General features: G+C 40.5%; 1 protein-coding gene across 2 annotated transcripts in view; it reads left to right on the top strand.

Moving 5' to 3' along the window:
* The window catches only part of adck1 (aarF domain containing kinase 1), a 137740-nt gene that overhangs the window by 29537 nt on the left and 94337 nt on the right, over window positions 1-13866 (top strand). The gene's annotated exons all lie outside the window — the stretch shown is intronic.

Below are 13866 nucleotides of genomic sequence, written 5' to 3' on the forward strand. Positions count from 1 at the left end.
CCTGATTTAGAATATAATGTTTGAATAGGATCTGCACATAGTGCTGATCTCTGGGTTTGAGTTGGGTTCTTGGTGAAGCTGGCATCAACATCTGTTTGACTGTGTTCTAAATCAGGACATCATAATTACTGCATCATACAATGGTCTGTCAGGACAGGCTAACCATTGTCTTACCTGTTTGTCAGTGGAGAGTGCTTTTTCAGTTCTTTTCCATCTTTATGCATGAAAGTGCCTGGAGCTGATCACCCTGGCACCGAACAAGCAACTCCAATTGTGTAAGCGATCTCATTTTCATAATGGGGAGGTTGCTGTTGTTTACCTGCATATAGCCTATATTAGCCCCCTTTTCCACTGTTGGAACAGGAACCAGGTGAAGTAGAACCATGAGCCAGAAACCAGGAAGCTGGCAGGGTTCTGTTTGGTCCATTCTGCTTAGCGGAGGGTGGGCATTTCAAGCGATTGTAGCGCTAGATTAACACAAAAGGGAACAAACATGGACAGACAAGCAAAGATTAAAAACGGGACAATATTCGTGAATATTACAGTTGTATGAAGCAGTCATTTGTTGCTTTGCTGTGACAGCTTTTCCTGTTAGTTGTTGCAAGGCGGATACTGTGAGAAATGCTTTGACAGGATGCTTGTGTCGGCTGTTTGTGTTTTATTAAACTCCCTTATGCTGGGTAGATAAAACATACTGTGCAACCATTAGCTGTAATGATGGAGTTTATTAGATCAGAAAATAAACTGTACATTTGTTACAAATAAATGTCTTGCATGTCTATGCAGAAGCATCAACCAACAGAATGGTAAAACACACTAGAAAGACACAAGCACAGGCTCGCAATACCAGTTATAAGGAACATTTAACAAACAACGGTCCATGAGTAAAACTCGCAGCTCAACTGAAATCTACTTATGAGAGCCGGTGGCTAGTAAACTTGCTTTTAGTTGCACCTAGCTGACTGTCTTAATAGCCCCCAGATAATGAAATAATCAACAAAAAGGAATATTGAAATTCCCATATTGATTTGCCTTTCTGTGGCAGTGGTCTGATTGCTCTATGATCACAGATTTCATGAATCGCAGCCTCTTCGTTGAAACCGATCCAACTTACAAGTTGCCTCATTAATATGCAAATTGCCTGTAATGGAGCAGCACTATGGTGTTAAAGTAATGGATGCTCATGCATCGATTACTTGCACTGATCCCTAAAGCACTTTCCACTGCATTTCCTTTCGCAGAGCCACGCCTTGGCCTTTCTGCTCACCCCTCAAAAACAGTAATTCTTTGAGTTGACGGTTAGCGTTTATTCCTAAAATCTAAGAATAAATTATCATTGAGCCATTTAAAGTTTGATAATATAATGTAAACAGGTAGATAAAGGAGGCTGCTGGACACCTCAACCGGCTCTAGTGCATGGATGGGCCACACGGTCTCGTATTGAATCTGGACAGTGCCTGCCAACTGTGGCAGACAACCCTGTGGGGGCAGCTCAAAATTGGCTGTCGCGCCACCTTTGGATGGGAGGTGGGATCATAGCAAGGGTACCAGTGACCCCCACTGGTTGACTGGGCATCCACATGATTGTCTACTGAGCTGCACATGCAGGGTATTCCTCAGACTCGTGTCTGTGGGAGTGAACTTGCGGACTGCGGGGGTGGACAGAAGCGGCTGATGACATCACGTGCCTCGGTGGAGAGCGCAGGGTGTTCTGTGCTCTTCAGAATTGACAGCAAAGGTTGCAATAAGTGTTGTAGCTGGGGCTAAAAAAATCACTACCGTTATTTAAACTGTTTCCATTTGTTTAAATGGTGAAATAAGTGTTTTTGTGATTCAGATACAACCCAACATTTTTTGCCTGAAATGCCTAGAATGAAAGGACTAACAAACTTTACCCATTAGGCAGTGGGTGGTATTCTAACGGGTTCTCTAGTGAGCAATAGTGAACAGACATTTTAAAACTGATATTAGTTTGTGTGCTGCCTAATGAAATGATAAATTAAAGTATTGCCCTTACACTGTAAGATATTTCTTCAAGAAATGGCTATTTGCTTTTCATTGTTACTTGTTATCTGTGTTAGATTAATATATATTTGAACCTCTCGTGTTCCCTGACTGATCGTGCCTGACAGTGGTAGCATGGTGTCAGATGCATTCCTTCTGGCCTGAACAAAACAGCTGGTGTGAAATTATGTAGATGGTAGTGCAGCTTAATATTTAGGGAACTGGGCTTGCAACTTCACATTTCTTCCAGCTGTAAATAAACAATGTTCCTTTATTATTGAAGTGAAATGTATGTGGTACCCTATCTATTGTCATTTTGCTCTCTTTTTTTGAAAGAGCTTCACTACTATACATTTGACTTCTGAATACTGAGCACAAATCATCCTGTCAATTAAAATTAAACTTTTTGTTCTTGGAAAATGAACATTCTTCATTATAAATTAAATGACTGAAGATTTTTGTTTTATGTCATAAATTGTTCATTTGGTCAATTGATGCACAGTAGATTCTTTTCCACTTGCATTTCTCTTTATTATGGTCTGTAGTCTAGTATTGTTATAGACACTATTATCCTGTCCAAAAATGACTATCAGGAACTGCCATCCAAATGTATTTGAAAAGCTTTTAATTAATAGTCATATGAATAGGTAACTTCTAAGTGTGGGATTTCCCATAGTTCTCTTCAAATAAAATGTTGCAGTTTGTAGTAATACCAGAAATGTAATTAACATTTTTAATATTTATCCTTATGATAAAAAATCATTTGTTAAGCAGTATGAGAGAATGCATTTAAATGACAGATTCCCTGTAGTGCTGGAGGACTTTGCAGAATCAGTCAAAACAGCCTTTCGGCACAAATGGCAGCGAGTCACCATGCTGTTATTATTCACTTTTTAAAATTTGGATGCCAAAAAAAAAAAACAAAACGAAAAAAAAAAAACTTTATGGGTACAATACAAAACTTTAACTGAGGTTCTAACAAATCAATGATTGTAGCTCCACCAATAATTGAGTTCATGAAGCCTCACACTTCCATCACTAGTTTATACCTGGCTATGCTGCACTGTAGCTGGGATGGAATATATCAGTTTGGTAATGAAGCAAGAGTAGAACAAGCATCTTTAAACGCTGTGTTATTCTTACTTTATCGGAAAAACTATTCCATTGTGAAACATTGTGGAACATTGTGGTGGCTGTGCTTTTGATTCGGTTGAGCATAGCAGGCGCTGTCCAATTGAAATGCTTACAGAGTTTGCATTTAATTTGTTTCCCTCTATTTTCTCATGAAAGCATAACTTATTTTCTCTCTCTCCTGGAAAAACAATTTGTAATTGCATTCATTGTGTTTAGAGAAAGGCATGTGTTGCTTCACTACGTTCTGGATGTTTTCTTTTTTTCTATTTAAATTTTATTGTTTAACTGACACTTCCTGTTTTTTTTAAATCGCTTTTCAGTTAACCTATTAAAAATGGCATGCTTGGCTTCATGACATGGACAAGGAATGAATTACTGCACTTCTTTTAGAGGGAGAAAGAGCATCGTCTCTGGCCACATTACTCAATTTTGGGCTGCAGCTGTTGTTAGCTCATGATTGAAAAACAGTTGGTGGTCTTCATCAGAGGATGCAGACCGCGGCGGTGTTTCGCAAGCGCAAGCGCAAACCCCCAGGAAACTGGACCTTTTAGCGGTTTTATTTTGCTCGCAGATGTAGAAATCTTTGTTAAATCTTAATTTGAAAGAAATCATTGTTTTACTGTCTGGCGGCACAGAAAGGGGAAGACCAACCCAGGATTGATGTGGCATTACTCATGCACAAAATGGGCCGGATTACAGCGTTATATTCAAATTAATAGCATTTCACATTGCAATGACAGGATAAATGCGAGGGACGCTCTTGGTAAATTTACGGCTGCAAATTGTAGTTATATCAGGAAAAAAATGCGAAAAAAAAAAAAAACGCAAGGCTCTCGCCATCCCTCTCTACAGATGCCGCGAACCATAATGCTGAACGTTTGCAGATTTGATCATGATTCATGAAAATGATAATGCCCCTGTGGCATATATTACCATTTTAACAAAATGAAGTTTACTGCTATGATGCAGTAGGGTTTCGGGTAGATGTTGCAGTCTGGCTGTCTGGCAAGGAGAATGAAAGTAAATGGAATCGCCTGGTGCCACAATTTTGATCCTCCACCATCAATTTTGGACGGTACAATATATGGATTTGTGAGGCTGCACTACAGGGACACAATAACAGGGCGGCCCCGCTGGCCTGCTCTTTGGCTGCCTGTGCTGGCAGGGGGAGCAGCGCATGAGGAATATTTCAGCACCGAACTGGCCCGAAATTATTGATGCATGACAGTAAAATGCAGGGCATGAAATTAACTGTGGCTGAGAGCTAAATTGCTACTGTTCATTTCTTCTTCCTCCTCTCTCCCCCCTCTCTCTTTGTTTCTGACATTTAGCAATGCATTCATGGGTGCATTTCCCCCGCTAATATAAGAGAAGAGCATTGTCTGAGAAAAGTCATGTGACATTAATTTAGTACGTTGAGCTTTAATTGCTCTTTCTGTGAACTGCTTATCATTTGATTGTTGTGTGTGTGTGTGTGTTACATTTAGACTATATTTTTGAGGCTCACAGAAAACAGGATTCAGTTCAAAACAAATAAAAAAAAAAACTGTTTAGTAAACAATGGATAGATCCACCCTAATGGCTCCTTTGGTCTTCTGCTGCCTTTTAGCTTTAGCTTGCGGTAATTAATGAGAAGCAAAGCCAATGAGGTGGAATGCTTCAGCTAATCTAGCATGATGAGGAGATGGCAGAAATATGAAGTGTGCTCACATACCTTTTAAAGCCCATTATGGTTCACTTGTACTAGGCCAGTAATGAGCAGCAAAAACAGCTTTGCGTCTTGTTTCAAATGTCACTAGTAAAATTTTGTAACTACAAGGTTTAGGCCACAAAGTGCACTTGTAGGCCTACCCTATATAATGCCCTACTGATATTGACGGGGACATGTGTACGGTGGTCATAATAAAGAACTGTTTGATTTAATTTTTTGTCATACCATTTCAAATGATATGCAGTTTATCTGCTCATTGCCGACTTGCATAAAGTGAGGCTCACGCTGTATAATAATTTTTTGTGCTATTGTTGTGAACAATGGGGCACCAGAAGGCTTTGATTGTGAAAGACTTTGTACGCAAATGTCTGTTTCAGAGTCTAAGCAACGGCATGGTTTTTTTTTCTTGTTAAGAGTCAGTCAAGTCATTCAAGTCGAGCCAATCCCTCAAACATCTGTTAACAAACAGACCTGGAGCCATTGGATGGAAGCTTTCCAAAAACTCATTTGTGGCAACTCTTCCCAAATGTGGCTTGAAACGCACGATGTGCCCATTAAACACTGAAGTGCTCTCTTTCAGACGGAACTCCCATTTAGACAGAGAGCAATGAATGTGTGGCTAATTGCCATTTGTTGTAATGTTTGTAGTCCTATATTAGCACATTGTGCTACTGTTTTCCCTCACCATTGGTTCTGTTTTATGGGACTGTACGTTTCTGGGTAGGACACCAACACAAGATAAATGGGTGGACCTTGTGTGAATTTGTTGTATTTGTTGCAATTCATTGAATGAAGCTCACTTAAATACTGTGAATAACAAATGACAAGTCAGGTGCCACAGACTGGAAAGCACCAATGATTATGGGCATTAAGTAAACAATACGGCATTGTCCGATTTCCGAGTTCCAGCCATAATCCACACCTTGCTCACCAAATGCAGCATTGCAAAATAATTCCACTAAATGTAGGGAATTTGTAATGAAAACCATGCATTCACATTCAGGTAGAATTTATTTAGCCTATTAGTGGCTAGTCAACGCTGAGTGGCTAAGACGTAATGGTGGGTAGCCTGTGAAGGTAAGCCTATTCGGAAGTGATGCTGAAAGCAGTAGACTACTCTTTGAAAGCTGTGTAGGCTGTGCAAGGAATGAGGAAAACTTTCATTCCTGTTATAGAATTAAAATAAAAATTGTATGTTTACCTGCTGCTTTTACTCATTGTTGCTTCCACTCCCCAACCTCCCTCTCTGAAGTGAGGCTGCACGCCAAATTGTTTGTCACGGGAAATTAATGTTCTTTGCTGCACACGTGACTACACGTGACTGGAAAGCGAATTTGACTGTCTGCAAGACTGCGCTTGTTTGGCAAACTACTTCACCTTTTTACCTAGCATTATAATATGCATTTGTACTATTTTGAGTCGTGACCCAGTCATGTGTGGTGGTTTCCAATGCAAATGCACAGTCTAAAGCACTGTGCATTTGCAGTGGAAACAAATGTTGATTTGTGAGTAGATTTATTTGATGGTTTTATTTCTGCAAATACTGTTATACTGTTACTCAAAACATGTTTGTCCTCAACTTGTACTTATGTCCTTTACTTATTCAACTTATTCTTACCCAGTATTGATTAGCCTACTTAGTTTAAGCAACTGGCAAACTTCTGATAGTTTGTGAGTTCTGAAGGAAAAAATAAAACACACATTTGCTTCATTTTGTGACTTAAACTAAAACAAATTGCCGCTGTGCGTAGGCTGACTTGTGTACATCCCTCAAGTTGGCATTGTGTTACACTGGTTCCGGACTCTGCTTTTTTGGCACGCTGCTGAATTCCACTGCATTTTAAAACTCCCCAGCATGCAGCTGCAGAAATGACAGCCACAGCAATCCGGCTATTGAAAGGAAAAAGGGCCTCTGTGAACGGAGTTAACGAGCTAATAATGATAATAAATAGGCCTTGTTCATACTTCAGTAATCAAAATAATTTTGAATGTGGCAACAGAAATCAATTACCAGAAGCATGCGTTAAGTTCCAACCCAACTTGTCTGCAAATTGATATGTGAGCGATGCCATCCTTGTTATTAGGATATCAGACTTTTCATTCAATGGCTTTAGTGCACAGCTACAGTATTTGAGGGCAGTTTTGATTTGTAATTTTGGAAATTTGAGTAAATATGTAGACTAAATTAATAAATATTTACAAATAAGCAAAACTGAGAATGTCAAAAATGCAGACATGAATCTAGCATTCTTTCTTGATTAATACAAGTAAAATAATTATGAGTCCATTCGATATCTTGAGAATATAGCCTTTCTTCTCTTCTCACAAGCGTGCCGTTATCTGAAAGGAAAAGCGTAGATACGTGCGTTTTGTCTGCAAACCGTGCGCACGGAGACACCTATGGGCCCGCATTTCCAAAAAGGCAACGGGCACTAATATTCCATTTCCCACACATTTCCCAGAGGCACCTTTCACATGAGTGGAATGGAAGGGAAGTGAATTCAGAGAAACAATTTGCCATCTGCGCTTAGCAGCATTGGGAGGCTCTCTGAGGCCAGCTCCACAATGCTGGAGCAAATGGTTTAATTAGAAGGCTGTGCTGAGTTTCACAGCCATGCAAAGAAACGACTGACTCCGGGACCTTTGGAGTCGGAGAAATGGCTTTAAAGGACCGCGTCTTCAGTGTGCCTTTCCTGGCAAATGCATTAGGGGGAAGAACAGAAAAGCCTCGACTCGTCCTCTCAAATAAGGCCAACACAGGTGAACGTGTAAAGATCACAGAGAATTTTAAGTATGTGTAATTAACCTTTACAGTTTAAAAAAGAATTCTTACAAATGGTATTTCTTTTTTCATTTTGTATCCAAGACAAAATGACTGCTACCACTACTACAACTGCTAATGCTTCTACAACTAATATTGTTATAATGCTCATTATAGTTCAAAATTATGTGTAATTTATAACAACAACAACAACAACAACAACAGCAGCAATAATAAAGCTAATAGTGTATCTACAGATATGGTGGTCAGTTATCTGCAAAAAAAGAGAAACAAAGAAGTAAATAAAAAAATAAAAAAAACATTTCAGACACATTTGTGTAATTCAGAGTTGGCCTGGCATAAAGATATAGCATAACATATGAAATAATTTGTTCAGTACCAAATGCAACAGTTTTCTGTGGCATTGAATGACAATCAGTAATTTGCATATTGTGTTCAAATGACTACAAATTCAGGTTGAAGTTACAACTAAATCATCCATATTTAACAGATCTGATATCTAGGAGTACATAGGTGATGTATCCCAAGTTGTGTGTGCATGTAATTGATGGTTAATGAGGAGGCGTTACCTTCTCTAATATTGTAGTTTTTTCCAAACTGTTGGAAAATCCAACCCAGCTGATGCAAATTGGATGTGTGTGCGACGTTTTAGACCTCTGTGACCTACTAATGATTTCTAATGAATTTGAAAATTGGATTTTCATTTGACTCCTATGGTGCTACCAAGTGTCTGATAAGCATCTTACTGAGGGATTATGTTCCTACCAGCCTGCCAAAGATTTTTAAGCAAAGTTTGGTGCGAGAAGGCGCATAGGCAGACTTCCCATTATGATTGTAGGGTTGCAATGGATTTTTCATACTCTGCCACCAAATGAAAATAACATCATGATCATCATCACAATCATCATGGCCTTGTGCGTTTGTAAATGGTCTTTCAAGTTGTAACAAAGACGTTAAACCCTCCCGCTTTTCTTCGGTGCGTTTTGCTTTGATGAGAGGCAAGGATGTCTCAGAAGCCGTCATTACATTACATTACAGGCTGTTAGCAGACACTCTCATCCAGAGCGACTAACGCAACTTTTTACGCAGTATCCATGTATGCAGCTGGATATGCACTGAATCAATTCAGCTTAAGTACCGTGCTCAAGGGTGCAACGGCGGTGTCTCACCTGGGAATTGAACCTGCAATCTCTGGGTTACAACCTCTGTCGGATGTCCACAGGTGTTCAATATTAGGCCATTGGCATATCTTTTTTATTTTATATGTGGACTTGGGTTCATCACAGAGCCATTCTGACAAATTGTTCCAAATTGCACGATAAGCCTCTGCAAGCCTGTCATCTCGGGCAACATTACGACACACCTTGCAATCTGCAATAGTGTTTTTAAGATTGGCAGGAATATTTCCCGACCATAGACCATCCGTCATCATAATGTCCTTTGCCCTCAATTTGGGCTTTCCTTTTATGTAATATTGCCATTAGCCTATTAAACCACCAAAGGCCGCCAACAAGTAGAATGAATGGAGCAGAATTGATTTTATGAGTTATTGCAATCTCAGATTGCCCTGTCATTTTGAAAGTGTTTATTAAATCTGCATGGTAATGTTGGTGTGAGCAAGTCTGCCATTTCCCTCCGATCCCAATTCTCAATCATGGCCCCCTCACCTGTTGTCTCATTACTGGAAAGAGGAAGTGCTCGCAGGTGAGCAGTAACATTTGGGCTGATCTCCAAGCTCGTTCCATTCAACGGTAGAAACGTTTGGCAGTCCGACGGGAATGCTATCAATTACGTTTTGCGGGTGGAATAATGTCTGTGAAAGCATGATCATTGTATCTGTAGCCGTACATTTCTTTTCTTTTTTTTTTTTTTGAGGCCTGTGCTGTTTTTTTATTATTCATTGACCGTAGTGTGAATGTCACTGCACAGAGTGGCTTCAAAATGTGGATGTGCATACAAAATAACCTTTAGGTTTTATTGAATTTAGTTTCCTCAATTAAGTGTTGAGTAGAGTCCATCAATTTCCTATACGCATCCACCTGATGATCAATGTGAATGCCTTTAGGAAAATTTGTTTCCTTTAGAAACAAACTCACCAAACAAGCATAATGTGTGGATTAAATCAAAATGTACATAGCCGTAACCTCGTACTAAAGGGCATATGTACTGGCAGAAATGGTATTGAACCACTGGTGTAATTAATGGCTCCACAGAGACAACTTTTTATCATAATTGAAATGTTAAGTAAGGAACGCCTTTTGTGGGGTTTGGAAGCCTGAAAAAGCATGTAGCACCACAATACTTTTTATTGCTCATAACTAAAACTCGATGTACTATAGGCTTTCTCAAGTTAAGACGCTGACATAATTGCCTAGTTTGCATCTAGAATAATCAATTTTATTTAGGCCATCAAAGGGAAATTCTATGTAGTGAAATTGATTATGGCCCATAAAGGAGCTTATTGCTAATCTTCTAAATTTACAGTTCTTTTTATATTGACACTTACCATTTCCCAGTGGACACAACCTCAGTGGCCTCGCTAGTGGATCTAATTATGTCAGGGAATTATTTATTGGTCCCAGAATGCTGGTTGAAGCAGAAGACAACACCACGACATGTCAGAGACATACAACATATGAAGTCTTAGCACATTTTGAATTCAGCAATGCCCTTTACCTGGACATACCAATAAATAAATACAAATAAATACAGTGAAAATACAGATGAATTTCAAAGGCCTGTATTACAACTTTTACAACTATGGACACTTGTTTATAAAGTGATGTATTTGCTGAAGCTTCATCAAAACATTAGTTCCTTTGGACTGTGAAAATGAAATAAAAAACGCTGTTTATTTTCCTTCCAGTACTAATTCAGTCTCTCTGCACAGGCTCGGAGCAGATTCAGGAAAGAACAGTTGACCTATGTCTTCTGGCATGTCTTGAACTGTTAGTAATGGTAATTAATCCTCAAGAATCGACAGTGCTGGCTAGTCCGGGACCATTGAGTTGACGTTAATAAAGCCATGGAGCATTATAGCAGACATGTATGGGAGCACAATAGCCCCACTCCACAAGCCCTGTGCTCCTGCTGTTTAGTATTTCTGTCCACAGCGCCACGTGATCTTGCCACATCCCCTTTATTAGATCAAGTCTAGTTGGCGGGGCAAAGAGACTTGTTAACCTCATTGCAGTTGTATCACAGGAACCGGGACTGGAATAATGAGAAGCTGATCTGGGGGGAAAAAAAAGCAGGACCTCAGGTCACATGACTAAGCTCAGCTTAACCGCGCTGAAGGACTGGATGTGTGTACAGGTTCGCGTTCGTGCGCACGCATGTTAAATATCAATTTGTGCCCACCGGAAAACGCGGGGGAAAAGAGTGGGAATTGACTGGGTCATACATCTGTACGTGCGTCCTCACCCTTGCTCCCGGTCACGCAGGGACGCCCAATGCGCGGCAGTGGAGACTGGAGCGGATCTATCCCCGCGGCGCGCGCTTCACGCTAAGCGGAGGAGCTCTCGTAGGTCATTCGCATTCCGGACGCGCGGACGGGCTCCCGAGGCCTGGAGCCGCGTGCCGGATGCGCTCCAAGCTGCCTCGCGCGCTCGTTAGCTCTTCCACCAATCGCAGCTCGGGCACATCGATTGAGATCTCTCCCTGTGGGAGGCGCACTCAGTGGCTTAACCGGGATTGAATCTGTTTAGCAGGAGTCCCGGGGGGAGCTGTGAGGCTGGGGGCAGCTCCCTCCCTGGACCCGCCCCCTGAGGCCTGCTCTTCAGAGGTCCCGAACGTCTTCAGTAGGGTCCTTCAGGCACGCTGATTCCCTGACAGGTCTTCTTGATTGTCTCTGCCTTTTTCAGTTGCGCGCAATGCTCTTGAGGGTTGCCATAACAATCGGACAGTCAAATAGACTTTTCGTTGTTTCTGTTGGTGTGTTAACTCAAACGTGAGTCCACAGAAAAGTTGAAAATGCTTCAGGTATTCAGAAAAAAGTTTTCCCTCAGTCATTCATGAGCCGTAATGATCTCTGCTTTGTGCAGCAGAGATGGTAAATGGACGAGTGTGCCGTTGCCAGTGGATATGTAGGCGTATGCGTGTTTCACAGAGCTCGCCCACTCTCTGAGCCATTTCCTTTTCACTTCGTCTCCCCTCCCCTTCCATGCGTGTCCTCCTCATTCCATCTTTTACACTGTATTACAAGCATGTGGTAGTGTTGGGATTCGCCCTTGGGAATCAGCACTTGTGAGAGGCACCGAAGTAACCGGTGTGTAGCAACTCAGCTTGCGCTCTCACGAAAACATTGAATAAATAAATTGAACAAATAAATAAATGTAAATAATAATAATACGTACATGCCTGCTTCTGTTGAATACACTCTGTGTGAGTCATTTCAACCGAACTAAAGAAAATCATAAATAGCAAAGATAAAACATTACAGAGCCAACAGCTAATGCTAATGAATGCATGCAAATGCTTAGTGATGTTCAATTTTTCAAGATGGGAGAAGTTATTGCCCATGTATTATCAAACCTGGCTGAAGGTGGTGCTCACGCATGATGGCATTGCCATGGCTACTACATGGCCTAGACTCTTGTAGTCCATATTTTCTGCAGTGTCTGTTCCTTGTGTTGGAGGCCATTTTGTGGCAAGTGCACCGAAAACAGCGATTTCCCCCAAAGCTCATGAAGCAGATGCATGAGCTAAAACGTGGATTTTCCACCGTTGTGGACTTCTCGAATTTGCTCTGCATAATTGGCGGCACCCACGTTCAGGCCTATCCTCCATCACTCAATGACTGCGCACAGGAACTAAAAGTGCACACACTTTACAAAGAGAAGGCAGATCCGTTAATGGACTTTCTAAATGATAAAATGGGCATTTAGGCCATTCAGTGCATGAATTGGTTTCAAACATACTTTCTGTATTTTTGCTGTCGAAGTAAACCCTCGACAGCATTGCCCATATTTCAGATGTTACTAATTTTTGTTAAAAGTTAGTTAATATGTGCAATGGTGTGGTGTAGTCATCATAAATAAATGAATAGCTGAAGGAGAACATTGACTGAATGAAACCGCTTTCAGTGGCAGTGGTTCATGTCAACATGGAGGCCGGCATTATGATGATAAATGCAGGCATTTTAATTTTGTAGTCCTTTCTGATCAGTAATTTGGGCCAGCTAGCATGTATAGTGAATAGTGCATTCATCACAGAACCTTATCTGTGAGTAGTTTGCATGCACTTGGAATGAAACATGGTGTTTTTGAGGATGCTCTTTCCAAAAATGAAAATAGCTTTGGAGAGATTGTAAGCTCTTCGACAACTTTATGCAGTTGGCTAACTGATTAATTATGGAAAAATGTAATGTGGACACTTCATCAACCAGTATAATGATGAATGTGTCTCACTATTATTAAAGTGATAAACTTTATCGCTCAGCATTCATGGTAATGATGCCGCTTAACAACCTGAGATCCTCCTGAATATGACTGTCAGTGCCTTTCTCCACGAAGGCAGAGGTATGACCGAGTGCTCTCAGACTAGGCCTGCAGTGCTGATAATGGCATGGAGAAATTATATTAAGGGCTAATGAATATTGCGTAACACCACTTGTCAATTCTTATGGAGTTTCAAATGACTCTATTATGTTTTTTTCCCAGAATCCTCCTGAATCCATCAGCTACACATTTTTACTCTTATTTTTTTCCCCCAAAGTACTTCTTTAATGTTCAAATAAATGACCTGTTGCTCTTTGGGGAAAGAAAAAGTGTCATAGCCATTTTTACAGGTCGTTACTAAATGTATGGAAACAATTAAATGAGATTTTCCGCACCACATCTTGTATTCCACCCATATCTTACTTTGCTAGAACCCTCTACCTACGGGCTGTTGCATTATGGCCAATTTCACTAAGTGTTCATTTACTAAAAATTCCCATTGAACTGTGACCTACATTATTCAAGAGTAAATGCAAATATTAGTTTTATTAAATTCAAAAACAATTTGGCTAGTTCATTGTGGTGATTGCAGAAGAACTGTACTTGTGAAGACTGAACCAGCATGGAGACTTTACACTCTTTGGCATTTGATAGCAGGAGTGAATGTTCAGTAATAAAGCTGAAGATTACTTGCCCCAGTCATATAGTCTAAAAAGTCAGTATGTCTTGATACTTCCTGATAATCCCTGAAAAAATGCTAACATTTAGCTTAGCGCTGACTAGCCAAGTCACACTGC

This window comes from Anguilla rostrata, chromosome 1, assembly GCF_018555375.3.
Source record: "Anguilla rostrata isolate EN2019 chromosome 1, ASM1855537v3, whole genome shotgun sequence".
Classification (NCBI taxonomy): domain Eukaryota; kingdom Metazoa; phylum Chordata; class Actinopteri; order Anguilliformes; family Anguillidae; genus Anguilla; species Anguilla rostrata.